A 13,058-nucleotide genomic window follows, 5' to 3' on the forward strand; every position below is an offset into this window, starting at 1 on the left:
TTCCCCCCCCCCTTATTGTTCCCCTCCCCAACCCCTCTCCAGGATACCAAAACTCATGGATTCGTGTCTTTGTGTCATGTTTAATGCCATCACCATAGTTCGATGCATTCAGTCATTCAGTGCGAGACTCCTGGCACGTGGAGGCAGAGATTGTATGTAGCTATTCCAGGTTGATAAGAATTTCCTTCTCAAATGTGGGGAAGTCTGAGAAACCATTTTCTCCATTTGCAGCATGCGATGAAGGCTATTTCTCCATTGCCAAAAGGACGGTGAAGTCGCTACTGTCCAGTGGTGAAGAATAAGTCGCTGTCCGACCAGACTCACCTTTTTTATGAAAAGGCGATATCCAGGATCCTTAATTGGTGCGTTGGTGAAACAATCAAATAAAAGCAACAAAGGGGAAGGGGAGATTGGGACCTTCATGATTGCTGCCAAGTATACGACAATTCTATTCCAAAATCGCTTAATTACAGGACATACCCAGAACATATGAGAATGGGACCCCTCAGCATGGCATTTCATTTAACACAGCTTGCTAAGTCAGAAATTCTGGAAACATATCGAACCTGCGGGGAAACAAAGGCCCGGCAAATTAATTTATATTGCATCTCTCTAAAGTACATATTTAAAGAGGAACTCGATATCTGACCAAACCCCGCTTGAATGACCGCTAGGATCAATGTGACTGCCCCATCTTTGTTCCATCAGTCAGCTATAATTGAACAGGCTTCCAGGACCCCCAACCATCCCAACCCCCTATAATAGGTCAACAAGGAGGGGCACCTCGGAGCCTCCAGTAATAATAAAGCATTGATGATTACATTGAAAACGTTGGGGGTACATGAAGCCCGCGGTAAGGATAATACATAATGTCTTATCTATAAATAGGGGAAAATCTGTGACTTGGGCATCCCGTATATATGTATCAGTTCTAGAAATGTAAGAATTTTCCCTTCCTCATCCAAAAGATGCCCTAGCTGACAAAGACTCCATCCCTCCCACAATCTAAAAGCTCCAGACTGTAAGCCTGGGACAAATGCATAGTTTCCCCTAATTGGTAAAAGATTGAGGATACCCAGCTTTTTAGTAACTTGCATCCAGGTCTTGCGAAGAGGGTCTAGTAAAACATGACGTTGCAGTGAGGGCAGCAGCGCAGAAGTGGGGGCTTGCAACACGTAGCATAAATGTAATGGAGCCACCAATGCCTTTTCTGCTTCAGCTACAAATAAATAAACTGTATATGATGATGTAATACCCAATCTTATGAATCATCAAAACATCATCTTTAACAGCTGATCGATGTTTGTGTACTGATTTCTAATTAGTTATATTTTTTTCATATTTTTTATTTTTTATATATAATTTTTTGTTATAGATGAGTGGAAACCTCATAAATCTTTTTGAGCTTTCTCCGTTATGAGAATAGCTACCTGGTGTTACCGCCATTTTTAGCGGTTAAACTCACCTTACAGTCAAAAGTTGGATATGAGACTGTAAATTATATTTTTAATCATTGGTAACCACCCACTTTGGAATAACTTTGGAATTACATTTTTTAGCAAACAAGGTACTTAAATGATAGCAGGAAGAGCACTTAACGCAATAAAATCTTTTTAGCAAAAGAAGCATTTATCATTGCAGAGCGTAGACTATCATTGAAAGCGACCCGACACGGTTCGTGTTTCGCTTGCTTTGTTGGGGGTCGTGTGCTTTGATTCCGATTTGGTTTTTGCTTCAGAAGTCCTTTTTGCGCTCAATTTGCTTGATCTCAGCGTTTTCAACTGTTGAAAACTTGATACTTCACTTTCAATGCATATCTAGCATAGCTCTCTGCTTCAACGGCAGGGGGAATGAAGAAAAGATGATTTATATTCAGACAACTACCAACAAGGTCTGAATTACATAGTCTGGGTAAAACAAATAAGCATGGGTGTAGCTTGCTTGTTACGGCGGTTACTACCCCGAATCAAGCCTGATATTTCACTTAGAATACATATCCAGCACAGCTCACTGCTTCAACAGCAGGGGGAATGAAGAAAAGATGATTTGTATTCAAACAACCAACAAGGACTGAGTTGCCCAGGCTGGGTAAACAAGAGTGGGAGTAGCTTGCTTATTACGGTGGTTACTACCCCAAACCAATTAGCTAGATACTTCACTTAGATGAAGCTCCAGCACTGCTATCTACGATGGCGGGGGTGGAAGGGAAATAGAACCAAAAAAGTTATTTAAAGGGACAAGAGTAACAGAAAAGTATGCTGGGCAGACTGGACGGACCGTTTGGTCTTCTTCTGCCATCATTTCTATGTTTCTATGTTTATGTAGTACTGGGTTATCTGAGGATGCCCCATTCAGCTCTGAATAGTCCTTCTACCTAGCATGGATAAAATTGTGGAAGTGGGAGCCATCCGCTAAAAAATAGGGAAACCTCCATGGACAAGGCGGGTTGTGGGTGCCAGGCCCTACCAGATCTAGCCAGATAGGCGCATGGTCAGAAACAAGAATATCGTCTATACCTGTTCCTGCCACCTTAGAAAAGGGATGGGCACTGACCAAAAGGTAATCCAGTTTGGAATGTGTGGAATGGACCCTGGAAAGGTGTGTGAATCCTTTTCAGTAGGGTGTAGGGTCCTCCAAGAATCGATCATGTGAAGGGGCTTCTCAAAAAAAAGATCCCTTTGCTCGGGCCTCGGACTGTGGACACGTCAGGGGCCCGATCCAGACATGGGTCACGTACCGCATTAAAGACTCCACCTATCACCAAAGTGGACTGGGCATGGGGTAGTAGTAAGTTGTAGATGTCTTGAAAAAATGCCGGGTTATACACATTAGGTACGTAAAGGTTACACAGCACCACAGGCATCCAGTTCAATTCTGCTATTAAAATAACGTAATGTCCCAACGGATCAACATACTCCTTTTGTTCTTTTAAAGGAAGGCTCTTATGAAGCAGTATGGCTGCTCCAGCTGACCTGGATGAAGCAGATGCAAAGTGAACCTCTCCCACCCAGTGCTGACGCAATTTCCAGTGTTCAATATCCGTGCGATGTGTCTTCTGTAAAAACACTATATCTGCAGATTTTCTTTTTAATAGGGATAACATTTTTATTCTCTTGATTGGGGAATTTATGCCACAGACTTTCCAGGAAATAATATGAGTTCCCTGCTTATTCATTCAATATAATACCTGTGAAAAATAGCAAAGAAGAGAGATTGCAGAGAAAGAGGAGCGACCCTCCCAGCTGAGGCCGCCCCCCCCCCCCCCATCCAATGGTCAGGAGACACATCACACTGGCCCACCGAAAAACACAAAACATCCTTGACACAGATCTATACCAAACCTGTTGCACCCCCCACCCCCTCCCCCCTTCCTCCCCCCCTTCCCCTCATACCCCAAGTAACCCCCAAGTTTCCCCATCTCCTCTAGCTATCTAAAGGGTATAAAACCACATCTATGCCTACGAGCCCCCCTCCCCAATGGGTCGATCCAGCCCCACCCACCCGCTAACTTGTACAATAAAATTGAACTCCAACTTGTATTGCGGAATAGAACAAAGCAACAAAACAAATGCCCTGTGCACCGTAGGCAGGTGCGCAGATCCCGCAGCAAAGGTTCAGCCCTCACCAGGCATTAGACAGGGAGGCCCTGGCCCTCCCAGTCTGTGCCTGGAGGGTCGGTGCCCATGAATTAGCTATGGTGAAACTGTCCACTCCGGTGGGCTCCAGCTCCACAGCACAGCTGCTGTAAGTGCAACCAGAGCCATGGAGCACAGAACTTTATGGGCTAGCACCCAAAAGGAGTTCACCACAAACAGAGGTATTCTGATCTGGAAATGACAGGCTCATAGAGGGGCTCCTCCTGCTCTGCTCGGGCTTTGCGCCGCCACCCGCTCCCGGGTATTCACGAACGTCTGCAGCTCCTCGGCATCCGTCAACCACTGAACACCCTCTGAGGTCTGTACCCGCACCGGATACACCATCACCGCTTAAATTTAAACAGAGTGGAGCAGGGAGGAGCCAGAATCCGGCGTTGCGCTTCTAGGGAGGCAGAGTAATCCTGAAATACCAGGATCTTCTGGTTGTCATATGTTAACCCTTACCAGATCTTATAGCTTGCAGAAGCTCCGATTTATGGGCAAAATTGAAAATGTTTGCAATGACCACTCGTGGTTTCCCCATATGAGGTGCCCCTAGGCCCCAGGCTGTGGGCGCGTTCCACCCTTAGCGGGCCATGACACTTTGAAAGGCCCATTTCCTTAGTGAGCCAGGTTTCTAGGGAGGGGGCCAGTTCTTGGTCCTCCAGTGCCTCAGTTAGCCCCACGAACCGCAGGTTAGAACGGTGTGAGCGATTCTCTAAATCATCCAGGCGGTCAGCATGCTTTTTAAAAACCTCCTGCATCCAGGTTACCTCTGCCTGAAAGGCCTGCAGGCCATCTTCTGTGTGGGAGACCCTCTGCTCCACCCGGGTGAGCCTTGTATCGTAGCCAGCAATTGCCTCTGTAAGGCCCGATAGTTTTGCGGCAATGTTCTTTAATTCGGGCTCCAGCGCTGTCACCACAGCTGCTTGGATGCCCACGGCGGTAGCGCTAAGATTTGCAGCCGGGCTCGGGGTAATTGCATATTCTATTTCAACAACGAAGCAGGAGAGAAAATATGCCATTAACTTGTTAAAGGCCTAATCCAATGTCAAGTTAATGTCAAGTCACAGATATTGCACATAGGGAGAGAAGGAGTAAATGGAGAACAGAGAAATTAGCAGATTGTAACAATCATGGGGAGTGAAGATGAACATGGAGCTGGTGAAAAATTAAACAGGAAAACTGCATTTCAGATTAGTCAATGATCATTGAGTGAAAGCTTGTTCAAACAACCAGGCATGGGGTCATAATACTAATTATAATAATAAAAAGAGGTGCCACAGAAAAGAACTAACAAGTTGCTATTCAATGGGCCGGTGTGATGATTACTAGGTGTTGCTTAATCACTGTGCATAAAGATGAAAGGCAAAAACTGCAAAGCAGGACCTGTTTTAGAAGCAGTTAAGGTTAAACTAAGATGGCTGCCCCTTGTAGAATTATATTCCCCCTTGTTTCCCTTGCACCTAGTCTCCCAGAAAGCATAAACAGAGACAGATGAGTCAGAATGAATCAGCAGCATCACATCTATAGGAAGCCAGGTGTTATAACAAGGCAGCAATGGAGGAAGAGAGAGAGGAGGAAGCCAGCCCAGTCTATCCCACAATGGAGAATGACGCAGACGTAGAGCCTTCCAGTTACATTCTAAGCTACATTTATATTCCCAGCTGTAATGAAAGGAAACTGAGCTTGTATTTAACATGACTTTGAGAAGAACTTAAGGAAAGACATGAGAGGACTGGAATCTGCAAAGGAAGTATTTGATTATGGTTTGAGGAAAAGTTTAGAGCCCTAGCCACTGCTGAAAGCAGGTGACTGTGATATTTATTTATTTTATTTATTTATTTAAGAGTTTTTATATACCGTCATTAAGTTATTCACCATCACAACGGTTTACAATAGGGCACCAGTAAAAAATATGGGTCGTACATTACATAGGTGGTGCCAATAGTATTCGGTAACAATAAGGCGTTTATTAGGGGGATTAAGTGTTTCATAGCAATACGTCCTGAAGGTTGCCTACAGTTAAAAAAAATGTTGAAATAATTCAGTAAGGATTTATAAAATTAGGCATTCGGTGCTTTAAGCTGCATAACTTTTACTTCATTGCCCGCATCAGTTTTCTTTCTTGAAGGCTTGTATGTAAAGCCAGGTTTTGAGCTGTGTTTTGAAAAGTTTATGATCGCTCTGAAGTCTAAGGTCAAGGGGCATGGAGTTCCATAATATGGGACCGAATAGAGACAGCGCTCGCTCCCTTACTTGGGTAAGTCTTGCGGTTTTCACAGAAGGAATGGGAAGGAGGGCTCTGTTTGCTGCCCTTAGATTTCTGTGTGGGACATGTACTCTGAGTGCTGTGTTCAGCCATTCTGCTTTATCGTCGTGGATCAGTTTGTGTATTAGGCACAGTGCTTTGAACTGTATTCTTTGTTCTATGGGAAGCCAATGTAGGGTGGCGAGCGTATCTGTTATGTGATCTCTTTTGTTTTTTCCAGTGAGAATTCTTGCAGCAGCATTTTGTAAAATCTGTAGAGGTCTTACTGTAGTGTTAGGTAGGCCTAGTAGCAAGGCATTACTGTGCTGGCTAGCAGTTCTGGGAAAGGAAAAACCTGGTAGAGAGTGGATGGTTTAATTTGCTTTATTGGCTCACATTATCTAGAAGTAGTTGCACATACTGCTAGAATAAGTTATTATAAATAAGAAACGAAGGAAGCTCGTTACAGGGTTAATGGTGAAATAATTGTTAATTTGTCTTTAGGGAGAATTGAAGCAGTTTCACCAAAGAAATTAAAAAGTGAATTTTCACAGATGCATGCATACAAATAAGCACATGCGCATGCAAATAGCGCATAATTGCGTAAGTGCTATTTTATAAACCTCAGACATCCATGTGCAAGTAATGGTGTGTGAATAAAATTTGCTCGTATAAAAAGGGGGTGGGCCAGGGGCATTCTGGGGTGTGGCCTACATTTACACATAGAAGTTATAACCTGCGAATGTGACGCGGGTACAGCTGTTACCTGTACGTATTCACAGCTGCTAATTATCTGGTATAAGTCAGAATAAAGTTCTTTATAGCCAAATACCGATTGGGTGAGGAGTCAGGGTATACTTGGGGGAGTTCAGGCTGAGGAACCAGGACGGTCTTGATGATCTAGAGATAGACTGGGCAAACTGGTGGACTAATTCGTAAAATTGTTAATTTCCTTCAGGAGTGCATGTAACAAAATTTGATGATTTACACATGTAAAAGCCAACAATTACTAAGGAAAATATATGAGTTAAATTTTCTTGTGTAAATGATTAAAATTAGGGGCACAATTACGCACAAATAGCTGATGTGCACCACTTATCCAAATAAATTTTGACTTATCTGGCTAAGTCTTAAAAAAGCGCTAATTAGCCGCGTAAGTGAAACAGCTGGATAGGACTTCAAATGCTAGTTATCCCACTATCTTACTCATCCGGCTAAGTAGTGCATTTCTTTTACTTATCCAGATAAGTCTTAGGATAGCGTTACTTAGCCGAATAAGTAGCGTTTCATGAGACTTTTCTGTCTAAGTGGCAACTTTGCTATTTAGCTGGACAAATCAAAACTTATCCGGCTGTGTTGAAAATACATGCTGCGTATCTTTTAGATATGCAAACATGCTGTTGGGTAGATTTAAGTGTATTTTATATAGTGTGCGTGCATTTGTGTGCATGATATAAAATACATATGCATGCATGCGTGTCTATATAGCTGCGTATATGGGTGCGCTTGCTCTTGTTTTAAAGTTATCCTCTATATATTTAAACCCAGTATGTTATGCCAGTTAAACTAACATAAAATTGATGGATGTAGTAATGCAGGTGTGAGGACAAGATATTTAAATCCTGTACCTAATTATTAATTAAGGCTACTTGGCAGTTTTACAAGGAGAACTCTGAGTCTGCATTGCTAGGCTAGCTGGTTTTGGGAGAGGTTAAAATTACATGCCTAATCTCTAAAATAAGAGATCTTTAGCTCTGGAAGATGTTTCTGGATAGCTGAATGCTCCTAAATGGTTTAAGCTGTGCTTTTGAAAAGCTGAGGCTGTGTGTTTGGAGGCATATGCTTGGCATTTTAGCAATTAAGCTTAAGTTGTGCTTTTCAAACAGTGAAGTTATCTGTTTGAAGTCATTTACTTGCAGGGACACCAACGGTGGCTGTTTATATCTAGACATAAGGGGCTAGATTGTTAACTCTTTAAATTCAACACATGTCTAAGAAATTGTGTTATAACTGCTGGGAATTTGGGTAAGGAATTATGAGATGTTTAGGGATTGATGTATTTTTGGTTACTTAAATTTGTGCTTTCAGAAACTATAATTCTGCCAATTTGTACTTTCAGAAACTATAACACTGCCCATGTTGGAGACTAACTCAAAACTACTTAATAACAGATGTTTAATGGTGAATGGAAGACGTTAATATTAAGAGCTAGGCCAAGCAGGCAAACACATTCCCAGGGGCCACACAGGGAGGAGGGGGGAATGCCAAGGTTAGGCCAGACCCCATGAGTCCCAGCGTGAGGTAAGGGACTCAAGATTGCTTCTCAGTCAGACCATTACAGGTGACTTTTAAAAGCCCAGTGCACCAAAACTGGGAGATACGTGCACAAGTTGGGCCGGCGCTTGCCGAGTGGATTTTAAAATCCATGTGGGTACGCACACATCTTCTGCTACACGCAAAAATGAAAAGTTCGAAAAAAAAGGGACAGGGTGTGGGCGTTCCTGGATTTCAACTTCAAATTTGCGCATAAATAAACGCACACTGGTAAATGCAGGGGTCCCCTGCCGGGCAACTTTACTTCTGCCACGGAAGACGTGTAAGTAATAAAATGATGATAGATCGATGGGGTTTTAAGGGTCAGGGCGAACAGAGGAGAAGGGAGGCTATTAAACTAGGGAGATTTGGAAGTCCAATCTCTTACCTGGGAGCAAATTGGGAAAACTGGTAATGGCACCGGCATGCGTGTCCATTAAAGTTCCCCTACTTATGCGGCAGAAGTGGCATTTGTGTATGGAGACATGGGTCCATTTAAAATTCCGTGTTCAGGCTATTTTATAACTTGCGTGCATGTATGTGTATATGTTATAAAATGGCTGCATCCCTGGGCGCGGACCAATGAATGTGTGCGCCTGTTTAAAAGTTACCATCTCCTGGGGGTGCGATGCAATATTTAAATTAGGGCTTGTGCTGTCGAGAAGGCACTAGGGGCGATTGCGCTCCCCTGATATATACAGTGTTCATTCTCCGAACCTGTCTACCAGTACCTAAGGAGTGTATAGATCAATATTAAAGTGTCGGGCACTTAATATTAATTCATTCACTCCTTCACTTATTGCCAATTGTTCCCTTCCCTGTCATAGGTCAGTGAAAGGAACAATCACCTTTCAGAAGGCTGTCCTGAAAGGGGATTAGTCCTTTTCACTGACAAAGGACCAATGGGCAATAAGTGAGGGAGGAGACTAAGCTGATCCGAGAGGCTCCCTATCCCCTCTGAGAATCAAATCTGCAGCCCAGACAGTAAAGACTTGCTCTTCAGGACACATGCATGCTCCGGCCAGATGTCATGACAGCCAGTGAACAGGAAAGTTACCTGGATAACATTACCCAGATATTTGGCAGAACAGAGCCAGGTAAGCATTCCGCTGAATATATCTGATAGCTGGATAAAATTATCTAGTTAACTTCGGAACAGGTATTTTTCCAACATGAGTTACCTGGCCAACTTAGGCTGGGTAGCACTGAATAATGCCTCCATCACCGCCTCTTTTCATCCAGATAAATGAGTACTAACTGGTCAGACGGGGGAGATATTAAAATCTCTGGTTTTGCTCCTCAGACAAACCCTTGGCACACTGACTTCTGGTCTGCCAAGTATCTTAAGCAAAACTGCTGTGCTGTACCCTGTTAATAATTTTATCTGTATCTTCCATGTATCTTCCACAAAATTGCTATGCTGTTTCTATCTGTAATGTGCCTTGAACTCCCAAGCTGAAAAGGCGAGTCAAAACTAAACAACAATGATGATAATTGTGTATCTTCTATACTGTGGTACAGAGTTCAAGTGGTTGTACTGCTCTAGGAGATTCTTTGCAGGCTGTGATTCTTTTTATTATTCTTTCAACAGGTCTTTATTTTCGCTCGAATATACTGTATCTTATTTCTTTCCAGTCTTTCCTGGCTATGATAACATTTCACTGGACCAACACGACAATTATCCAAACAGATCGTTATCCGTAAGCTTTGAGATTCTACTTGAAGAAAGAGCTCCTACATGCTCTGGGAAGCTCACGTCTGACAGCATCCGTGGATAAATGTCATGTTTGCCTATTGAAAGATATCACAACGTGCAAAAAATCCACAACAAATGAAATAAAATATATTTGATCAGAATTAAAGACCTCTTGAAAGAACAGTAACAATAACAGGAAGTGAGGTAGAATAATTAGCTGGCATTTTGAGGACATGGGCATTGCTGTACTTCTTTAAATAACCTGTAATCTATTCACAGAATCCCCTTAGTATTCACAAAGGAGGTTTGTCCTACCGTGGTTTACGTCCGCCTTGAAACAGCATAAAGCTGAGTGCCACAGGCGTACGTTTCAAACAGATTTGAACAGTTATTTTAACTCGTTAGAAGGCTATAGAATAGCTGTCATTAATGCAAATACATTTTACATTGGTAAATTTATTCAGTCTGCAGTTAATAACTCTAAAGAACTATTTTTACTGTTACTAGGCTTACTAATAGTAAAATCTGTTCTCATACGTGTGCCTCTGAAATCTCCCCTTCCCAGTTTGCTATGTATTTTCAAAAGAAGATCACTGATCTGGCAGTTCCATTATTATGTCTTCCCAAGCCAGGAGATCTTAGAATTGATAATGATGACCCACTTTGGTCTTCGTTTGCAGAAGCTAGTGAGGAAGACATTGTCTCTATTGTAAAGAGCATGAATTCTATCACTTATGCCCGCTACACTTGCAGCACAGCTATCATGAGAGCTTTAACAGAAGATAGTGAATCGTGTTTCAGAATTGTTAATCTAGCTCTCTCTAATGGCATATTGCCTTCATCCATGAAGAGAGCAACAATTAGTCCTCTTCTTAAAAAATCATCAGATGATGTTTAAAAAACTAACAAGTTATAGACCAGTTTTCTCCTTACCTTTTCCAGTAAAAGAGGTTGAGTGTGCTGTATTAAAGTAATTACAGATATTTTTAGATGACAATCATATTTCTGATAATTTTCAATTTGGATTCCGTAAAAAGCATAGTAAAGAATTGTTACTTAGATCTAGCCTTGATGTAATCCATAGAGGATTTAATATGGGTTCAGGTTACCAACTTTTTCTCCTAGATCTCAGCATTTGACACTTTGGACCACAACATTTTATGTGCTCATCTTGTACAAATTGGCATTGGCGGGACAGTTCTGAATTGGTTCTCCTCTTTTTCATCTGACAGAATGCAGCAAATCAGATGTGGCCCATTAACCTCTGACTGGTTTCCTTTGAACACTGGAGTACCACAAGGCTCCTCTTTATCTAAGACCTTTTTGCAGACTTCTTTCTGCATTAGGTCTAAACTACTTTGTCTATGCTGATGATATTCAGTTTTTCTTTTCTTGTCACACTAATAAACTACTTTCGGCTTACTCTCTGTTTATCTATCTTCTATCAAAAGCTGGTAGTTTCGGTAAGACCATTTTCCAAAGGTGAAAACACGTGCTCCCGCATTGTACTTGTCCTTTAAAAATTGGTGTAACTTTCCCATATTTATTGTCTACTTTATGTGTGCTGCTACAAATTTACCCCCAAAAATGGGAGCCCCTATGAAAATAGTCTGATGGTAGAACCCAATTCTCAGTGCATCGGCTGAGATGTGAGGTACATGGGTGCTTCTGTATCTCTGCAATTTGATGTGAATTTTCAAGGAAGAAATACTTCGGTTGGTTTGTTATCACTAAGGGCTGGATTTACTAATACCCCCGGGCTCTTTGAATCCCGCGGTAATGGGGGCGGAGGGGCGAAGTGGCGGGCGGTCCTGCGCTAGCCGGCAGCGATCGCACCTCCGCGGTGCGATCGCTGCTGGCGTCGCGCCAAATAACTACACCGTAAAAGGTGTAATTATTCGGCGTGAAACTGGCAGTGAAAATGCAGCGTACCTTTCGCTGTTGGCGAAGTCTTCGCGGCGTCAGCCCCGGTGCCGCCCCGACTCCTCCTCTTCCGGGGCTCATGCCGCCCTGACTCCACCCCGATCTTGGTATCGCTTGGAGAATGACCCCCTAAGGTAGGTGCAAAAGTGCCTGGTCTTTTGCACCTATTATTTGTGTAAGCAGAAGGCCGGGGCAAAACTGCACACTAGGAGACCAATGAATAAGCAGCGCTAAAGCTGCAGTGGGTTTTTGCACATACTTGTGCGTTTTTCCCATGTAGTCTTACCCAGGTATGTAATAAAGTGTTCAGTGCAGGAAAAATGCAGGCATAAACCTGCTTAAAAACCTGTGGTTGGTTTTGATTGAGTACATGGAAAGGAGGCAATTAGCTATTCACAGGCTATGCAGGAGGCCTCGCATCAGTTAGTGCGGTTTTTTTGAACGAGAGTTTTTCAGCACCAGGGTCAGGGCAGGAAGGAAGTTAAAGCGCATGTCTGGAGACCACTTTACTCTGGGGTAGTCATGGATTATCTTCACATTTTCCAGATGTTTGGAACATTTTCAGGGGTCAGCTGTAGAAATTTCTACTGCATTCCAGCACCTGCCAGCACCCGCTGGTACAGCTGCCACGCGGTCGGAGACAGAACATGAAAGCGTTAGACATTGTTCTACTCACCTTCAGTTCCACTCCCGGACCACTAACTTCTTCACTGTTTTATAAAAACTGAAGGCTTTCAGCCTGAGAATCACTTGCGGGTCACCACATTAATGTGGGTTTCAGCGTGGGTTTTTGCGCAGTTTATTACATAGGGCTGTGAGCGCAAGTTTTTGCATGTTTCACTTTGGCGTGGATTTTTTGTGCAAATCTCATTTTCATACGTGTCCTTTATTACATTCTGTGGAGGTACCTGCTTTTGTTGCACACGCTAAAAATAATGGGGCAGATTTTCAAAGGGTTGCGCACGTAACTTATGTGCGTAACCCCGAAAACCTGCTCCTGCGCGTCGCCGAGCCTATTTTGCATAGGCTCGGCGACGCGCACAAGCTCTGGGACACGCGTATGTCCCGGGCCTTTGAAAAAGGGGCGGGAAGGGGGCGGGGTGGTGGTCCGGGGGCGGTCCCGAGTCCTCCGGCACAGCGGCCATGCTGGGGGATGGCACGCCAGCAGATGGCTGGCACGCACAAGTTACACCTGCCAGAGGCATGCATTCCGATTTTGGCCTTGGAAGGAAAGGGGAAA

General features: G+C 43.3%; 1 protein-coding gene across 2 annotated transcripts in view; it reads right to left on the reverse strand.

Annotated features, from left to right (window-relative positions):
* The window catches only part of LOC115085238 (protein THEMIS3-like), a 77,093-nt gene that overhangs the window by 35,135 nt on the left and 28,900 nt on the right, over positions 1-13,058 (reverse strand). The gene's annotated exons all lie outside the window — the stretch shown is intronic.

Source organism: Rhinatrema bivittatum, chromosome 2, assembly GCF_901001135.1.
Source record: "Rhinatrema bivittatum chromosome 2, aRhiBiv1.1, whole genome shotgun sequence".
NCBI lineage: Eukaryota > Metazoa > Chordata > Amphibia > Gymnophiona > Rhinatrematidae > Rhinatrema > Rhinatrema bivittatum.